The sequence below is a fragment of the Eschrichtius robustus genome, chromosome 13 (assembly GCF_028021215.1).
Source record: "Eschrichtius robustus isolate mEscRob2 chromosome 13, mEscRob2.pri, whole genome shotgun sequence".
Taxonomy (NCBI): Eukaryota; Metazoa; Chordata; class Mammalia; order Artiodactyla; family Eschrichtiidae; genus Eschrichtius; species Eschrichtius robustus.
In genome coordinates, this window is record NC_090836.1 from 57,699,349 (window position 1) to 57,708,118 (window position 8,770).

Genomic DNA, 8,770 nt, shown 5'->3' on the forward strand with positions numbered 1-8,770 from the left:
TGCCCCTGTGGAGCTTAAGTTCCAGTGATGGAAGACAATCGACAAGTAGAGAAGTAAACAGGGTGACTTCAGAGCATGATCGACTCTGTGAAGAGCATAAACAAGGAGAATGTAGGGGACTTCCCTGGCGGTCCAGTGGTTAGGACTCTGCGCTTCCACTGCAGGGGAGCACGGGTTCGATCCCTGGTCGGGGAGCTAAGATCCAGCATGCCGTGCAGTACAGCCAAAAAAAAAAAAAAAAAAAGGAGAATGTGATAGACAGTCTCGAGGGATGGAGGAGGGGCTGCTTTTAAGAAGGCCCCTCTGAGGAGGTGACATCTGAGCCCAGAGCTCAAGGATGAGGGGGTCTGCCATGCACAAGGCTGGGGAAGAGGTTTCTAAGATGATACAGCAAGGGCCAAAGCTCTGAGGCAGGAAAGAGCTTAGCATTTGAGAGAGACAAGAAAGAAGGCAGTCAGGACTGGATAACAGCACGATTTTTTATGGCCCTTAAAATTCCTTTAGGGGGGGATTTCCATGTTTTTATCATTAACAATAATAACAGTATATGTATTAACTTATTTAATCCTTGCAATAATCCTGTTATCCCCATTCTATAGATGAGGAAACTGAGGCATGCAGAGAATGGGAGAGTTGGTGTCGAGCTAGAACACCAGGCAGTATGGCCATGGAACCTATACTCGTAAATCTTTAGAGCCTCTTTTTTAGAAAATAATCACTCAATAGGGAAAACTTTCTTGTTAGTGCACATAAACGCATAGTGTGTGTGTGTGTGTGTGTGTGTGTAGTATATCTGATGTATCCCTCTTTACTTTGGGTCTGGAGAACTAGAAGCTATCAAGTCACAGACAGGAATCTATCATTTGAGGAAGGAACAGTAGCCATCAGCTCAGTGAAAGGAGTTTCTCTGAATAATTCTCCTGAAAAGTTTCTCTCTCGGACTTCCCTGGTGGCGCAGTGGTTAAGAATCCGCCTGCCAATGCAGGGGACACGGGTTCGAGCCCTGGTCCGGGAAGATCCCACATGCCGCGGAGCAACTAAGCCCGTGCGCCACAACTACTGAGCTTGTGCTCTAGAGCCTGCGAGTCACAACTACTGAGCCCGTGTGCCACAACTACTGAGGCCCGCGCGCCTAGAGCCCGTGCTCCGCAACAAGAAGAGCCACCGCAATGAGAAGCCCGCACACCGCAACGAAGAGTAGCCCCCACTCACCGCAACCAGAGAAAGCCCGTGCGCAGCAACGAAGACGCAACGCAGCCAAAAATAAATAAATACATTAAAAAATTTTTTTGTCTCTCTCAATGTGAGCAGTCTGAGATACATTGATTCTTTATGAAGCTTGTTTTATTCTAAATGTGATATAAACAAAGAGCAGTGAGCTTTGAAGCTGAGCAGTCTACTCACCACAAGTTCCTCTTGGAGGTTGGTTGTTGAGTGACTAGTCTAACCTCCGTGGTGGTCTGATAGGGAGGTTACAAAAGGATGGCGTCCTACGGCCAAATCTATGCAGAGAAGCAGGAAGGTTGTAATTTCCTCTCTAGGAGCCAACCTGGCCTGAGATACCCCTCCACTCCCTCACCCCCACCCCAGCCCTCAGTAAGGGGACCTAACTGTCAGCTTTGATGGGAAAGGGCAACCTTCCTGCAAACAAGGGCAGTGAGACCACCCATGTCACATTCTTGAGATGATGCTGACCTGTGGCATCTCTTTAATCCTCTCTTTGTGGAATCTTCTCTGCTTTGCTTCTTCTCAGTTCATCACCACCCCAATCTGCAGGCACTGGGCGAAGGATGGAACCTGGCTCCAAAAGTCACTGTCACTTGAAATCAGACTTACTCCCTGGTTGTGGGCAGTCTGTCCTCTGGATTGCAACAGAACTGTGTTTCTTATAAGAGGCCAACCCCAGTCCAGGGTTTCACCATCTGTACCTTAGCCTGAATAGTAGACTCTGGCTTCAACTCACCAAGGAGCCCTGCTCTGGGCTTCTGGAAATTATGTGGCTAAATCAAGGTGTGACACTGTGCCTAGTCTCTCCTGACAATAAAGAAAATACAATACATGCTTGATTAATTTTCTACCTCTGACTTTTGTAATATGTAGACTATAAGCTCCACGAGGGCAAGGTCTTGTCTGTTTCTGCTCACTTTTGTACCCCCAGCCCTGGCACAATGCCTGGCACGCCCTGTTCATTGATTATTCATTTAATGACTGAATGACTAAATGAGTGGTTTCACTGGACACATGGAAATACACATTTGAATGTAGTGGAAAATTTATTCAGCCACTTGGTCTTTTATTCACTATTCCACAAATATTTATTGAGCACTGATTATGGCAGACACTCTGTTAGATGCTAGGAATGCAAAATCCATGGGTGAAGCAGTCTAACCAAGGGGACTTTCCCAACTAGGCAGACTCAAAGAAATAGTCCTTTATTCAGTGGGTAGCATGAGTCAAGAGTCCTTTGCGTGCAGCACACTGTGCTAAACCCAGGAAAGTAGAAAGAAATGGAAGACATTCCCTTTCGTCACAGAGCTGTCAATCTGAAGTCCAGAGAACACAGCCCTGTGCAAAATACTAAACTGTTGTGCAGTGACACATATATGAACAAGAAAATATTAACATGTCCCCAAACGCTGCAGCTCTCTGACTAATCAAATGATCATTACTCATGGTGTCTCTGTCAGAGTTTCTGTCTCCTGCAAAGCTCTCCCCACCCTCTGCTTAGATAGCTTCCCCTAATGCAGATCTCAGGAAGGCTGTGTCTACATCTACGTCCAGATGCCCCTCTGTTAGTCTCTCTTTTAAGAACCCAGTTCTTTTCCTTCCAAATCTTCATCCCAATTTGCAATTATGTATTTACTTGTTTGTTTCTAGCCTTTCTCCTTCACTGCCCTGCAAGCTCCAAAAAGGCGGGGACTTTGTGTTTTGATCAGGCTGTCTTTCAGACGTCTTGTACTGTATAAATATTTGTTTAAAAAAAATGAGTTAAGGACCACAGCCAAATTCCTGCTTAAAGTATTTTGATACCTGGCTGAGAGGGTTACAGGGGCAATGCAAGAGACTCCTGACACAGCTGGTCACGGACGCTTTCCTTTCCACATTATTGCTAAATGACTATGCCGGACACAGTTCTGATCTAGATCCTACTTTCCTTTTTTTTTTTAACCTTATTTACTTATTTTTAATTGTGATAAGGAATCTACTTTTTTAAAAATTGGTGTTTAAATTTTAAGGGATTTGTTTCCACAATTGAAGTCATATTGGCTTTACTGAAATTTTAGAAATAAATGTTTTTAAACATCCACTGATGTAGAAACATATCACGAATCAAGTAAAGTGATACCGCAGAAGATGATATAAGTGGAGCCATTTAAAATAGAGCTGGAGCAGGTATTCCAGAGGAACTGCCTTGCATGTCCTGTTTTCTGACTTCTGAACTGGACCAAACTGCCAACAATCCAAGAAGTCAGCAAAGAAATGAGAATATTCTGCTGAAAGGACCAGGACATATCAATGGACTTTGACCTAGAGACCGCTAGCTTTTCCTCATCTTTTACCAATGAACACTTCACCTGATCGATTACCTCATCTTGCACCAACGAACTCCTCTTAAAAAACAACTTACCCCATCTTCTTCTTTTCCCCGTAAAAACTCTGAGCCCTTCTCCAGCAATCAAGACCCTATTTGGGTTTCTATCTAAATCTGTGTACCCCAAATTGCAATTCTTTGATCCCGAATAGACGCTTTGCCTCTTGAACTGGATTCCTATTTCTTTAGGTTTACAATACTCTGTTTTCTTTTTAAATTTTATCGGAGTATAGTTGATTTACAATGTTGTGTTAGTTTCAGGTGTACAGCAAAGTGATTCAGTTCTACACATACATGTTTTCATTCTTTCCCCACATAGGTCATTGCAGAGTACTGAGCAGAGTTCCCTGTGCTATGCAGTAGATTCTCGTGGGTTATGTGTCTTATATATAGTGGTGTGCGTGTGTTCATCCCCAGCTCCTGATTTATCACCCCCACAACGTTTCCCCTTTGGTAACCGTTAAGTTTGTTTTCTGTGTCTGTGAGTCTGTTTCTGTTTTGTAAATAAGTTCATTTGTATCTTTTTAAAAAAATATTAGATTCCACATATGAGTATCATATGATGTATGTCTTTCTCTGTCTGACTTACTTCAGTTAGTATGATCATCTCTAGGTCCATCCCTGTTGCTGTAAATGGCATTATTTCATTCTTTTTTCATGGCTGAGTAATATTCCATTGTATATGGATATATGTACCACATCTTTATCCATTCCTCTGTCGATGGACACTTAGGTTGCTTCCATGTCTTGGCTATTGTAAATAGTGCTGCAAGGAACATTGTGGTGCATATATCTTTTCGAATTATGGTTTTCTCCGGATACATGTCCAGGAGTGGGATTGCTACTATTTTTAGTTTTTTAAGGAACCTCCATTCTGTTCTCTATAGTGGTTGTACCAATTTACATTCCCACCAACAGTGCAGGAGGGTTCCATTTTCTCTACACCCTCTCCAGCACTTACTGTTTGTAAAGTTTTCAGTGATGGAATACTCTGTTAAATAGATATCCATTGGTCTATCTTGTTTGTTGTTTTTTTTTTTGTTTTGGGGTTTTTTTTAACTTGCTTTTATTTTTTATTTTTATTTAGATATAATTGACATATAAAACTGTGTCAGTTTAGGGTACAACATGTGATTTGATACATATATTGCAGTATGATTGCCACCATAGCATTAGCTAATACCTCCATCACCTCACATAATTATCACTTCTTTTTTGTGGTGAGAACTTTTATGATCCAGTCTCTTAGCAGCTTTGAAATATATACTACAATATTGTTAACTATAATCACAGTGCTGTGCATTAGATCCCCGGAACCTACTCATCTTCTAACTGCAGGTTTTTACCCTTTGACCAACGTCTCCCCAATCCCCCTACCCCAGCCCTACTTTAAAAAAATAGTCAGAAATGTACTTTTTGAAATTGTTAATTTTTGTTCCTATTTTTATTTATTTATTTATTTATTTTTGGCTGCGTTGGGTCTTCGTTGCTGCACACGGGCTTTCTCTAGTTGTGGCGAGCAGGGGCTACTCTTCGTTGTGGTGCACGGGCTTCTCATTGTGGTGGCTTCTCTTGTTGCCAAGCACGGGCTCTAGGCGCACGGGCTTCAGTAGTTGTGGCACGTCGGGCTCAGTAGTGGTGGCTCACGGGCTTAGTTGCTCCGCGGTATGTGAGATCTTCCCAGACCAGGGCTCGAACCCGTGTCCCCTGCACTGGCAGGCAGATTCTTAACCACTGTGCCACCAGCGAAGTCCCTTTTCCTATTTTTATGTGACGTATTTAGATTTATGTCTCTAAATAACTTAAAAGTGATGAGGACACTTTAAGTAAGGTGATGAAAGATAGAAAACAGCCTGACCAAGATTTTTAGAAGAAATGACAGCCTCTAAGGTTGAAAACAAAACCACAGTTAGTTTGTAGCATTTTCTGGTCGTTAGAGGGAGCCATTGCTACCGTTGGTTTTCTAAACCTTAAACTTATTTATAAAGAAACTTCCTCTTCTGTCATCTTAAAACCAAAGCCTCTTCAAAGTTTTAAATTTTAGTTCAGTGAATTCCCTTAAAGGGTGAAAATCCTAAGAGAAAGAAAGAAATAAAATAAGTAGTCAACTGATTTATTTTTCAACATTCAGAAATGCTGCTTATTAGAATTTGAATTCATTCTCAGACTTTTCAGAGAGATTTGAAGGGCCCTGCTGTGTTTATTAACGACATAATGACCAGTTAGAAAACTATGGAGGGAACCGTTGAAAAGGAAGGAACGACTAACGTCAGAGGGTCAGAGCCCTAGAATCCTGATGACTTAGCAAGTTGCAACATGTGGATTTTCCCTTTAAAGAAACATTCTGTGCTGATTTCTCATTTTGGCCCCAGTAATTACTCCTCAGCCTGTAATTATGCTTGCTCTTTCATTTCCTCCTCTAATGATAAAGGATGCTGTAGTTGCTCAATGTTCGAACCGAAAACATCAGACAGGGCAACTACACAAGAAAGTGGGCTAGTACAAGCAGGGCACATGGTGGCAGGAGTCAGGCCCTCTCATGTCTCCATCATTTTCCTTTCTCACTTTTGCTCTTTTTGTCTCCATTTCCTATCGTCTTACATTTTTGCCTTAACCTTTTCCGTCTTTTTTCCTTCTAAGACACCTCTGCCTTAAGCCCACAAGTTAAAGCGCACTTCTGATTTGACTCAGGAATTTTTTTTTTTTTTTTTTTTTTCTCTTGGCCGGTTGAGTGGCATGTGGGATCTTAGTTCCCTGACCAGGGATTGAACCCACACCCCCTGCATTGGAAGCATGGAGTCTTAACCACTGGACCGCCAGGGAAGTCCCATCAACTTAGGAATTTTAATACAAACGAACAAGACTCCAGCAATCATTGTAATATAATGTAAAGTGAATTCCTTTTTCTATAAACACCATACAAGTTTTTTTAACTGATGAAAATAGTTCTGAAATGAAAAGTTAAATGGAAATTTTCAACATATAAAATTGGCAAACATTTTGTTTTCATTTTCATAGAGACCTAGAACTCCATATCTTTCCAAATTTAGTAATCAAGGGTATGGGAAAAAAAGTACCCTCTTATATCGCTCATAAAACTGTAAATTGACATAGCCTTTCTTTGACCCAAAGAATCCACTTGCAGGAAGTTAAGATGTGCACAAGGATTTTTCTCTAGGGAAGTTTATCACAGAACTATTGATAATAGCAAAAAATTGGAAAGCACCTAAATGTCCAACAGTTCTTGGTCCCCTAATCTGTGTGATTCCCCAGTCTTCTGGAAAGGCCTGGAGTTTTTAACTTTGTACTTGACACATGAACCTAAGCTGAATGAGTGGGACCCTGGAGGTCCATGGTCCTCTCCAGTTAATGACTGCTAGTCTTCTCTCATTTCTGAGTGCAGATAGCTTGGTTTCCCCACTGTGTTCAATCTGCTGCTTAGAACTTCAACTACTTGCAATTGCAGTTCCCTCTACCTTCCACTCTGGTTAAATACAAGAACTGTGGTGTTTTTTGTTTTTTGGTTTTTTAATTGTATTCCCCAGAGATTAGCACCGTGGTTAATTGGTACTTAGTTAATTTTTATTGTATGAGTGAGTAAATATGAATGAGGTATTTGCGATCTGCCTTGAATGTGATGAGCTCTACTTCAAGCTGCAGGCCTGTATTCTACTGCAGAAAGAAATCATTTACACAGTAATACTAGGGGGGGAAACGACTATGATTCATAGTATTTCAACTGTTAACCTAACCAAACAATGGTTTTAGCCATCCATTCATTCAAAAAATGTACTGAGTATTTTCTGTATACCAGGCACTATGCAAGCACTGGAGATAAAACCACAGAATTAGAATTCCAGAAAACTGTATGGCTTGACCTGCTTAAACTACACAATTAAAGTCTCTTAAAGGACTGATTTGTACAACAGAGTATCAATTTTTCAGTTAAGAAAGATAGATTTACTCATATCTTCTTTATGGGCTTCCCCTCCTTTTGCATCAAGGTACCTATGAAACTGGAGAAGCTAGTTGAAAGTTTAATGGGCATATAATCAGAGAGAAGGGAGTAGACTAAGGTAGAAAGCTATTTCTTTCAAACTATGGAAAGGCCTGGAAAATTTTATGTATTTCTCTAGTGAATTGATCAAATTCTTACTATTTATTTCTCTTTTTTATATGCTTCCTGTATATAAATGTAACCCTCCTTTACTATATAGAGTTGGCCCTCTGTATTCACAGGTTCTGCATCCGGGGATTCAACCAACCTCAGATGGAAAATATTTGGGGACAAAAATTCCAGAAAGTTCCAAACAGCAAAACTTGAATTTGCCGTGCACTGGCAACTTTTTACATAGCAATCAGATGGTATGTACAACTATTTACACATAATTTATATTGTATTAAGTATTACAAGTAATATAGAGCTGATTTAAAGTTATGTGGGAGGATGCACATAGATTATATGCAAATACAGAATTTTATATAAGGGACTTGAGCATCCATGGATTTTGGTGTGGGGCTGTCCTGGATCCCATCCCCCGTGGAGTTCAAGGGACAACTGTATTATTCCAGAGAGGCTCTGAAATAACTAAGTTACTATTCTCATTTTAAGGACACATCCTGCTCTCTTAGGTAAGTCTGGTGTATTTGCCTAGTTTCAGCAGCCGACGTGTAAGCCTTTCATAGTGTGGGTTATGCCTGCAGATGGCTATTTCACCCAAGTTAGAATGGTATGTACAATAAAGATGGAGGTAGTTTCAGTGGGGAAGTTGTAACAACTCAGTAAATGGCTTTGGGACAGTTGATCATTTGTTTTGATAAAGTTAGATTCTCTACCTAACACCATTCATGAAAATAAATTCTAGAGGGACTAAAGACCCAAACGTAAAGAAGCAAAACCCTAAATATATCAGAAGAAAACGTAGGGGAATACGTTTATGGCTGGGAAACTAGAAGTCGTTTTAAACTAGGCCCTAAATGCAAAAGACGTAAAGGAATAAATTGATATGTTTGACTGCATCAAGACGGATAAATTTGAACAGAATGTAAAAGTTCTCTACTACAAAAGGCGTCATAAGCCTTCAATAATATGTCCGATATGTTTAAGTGTAGTTCAGAGACAAGCGACAGATTAGGAGATAATATTTGCCATACATATAATGCAGAAAAGATTAGTTT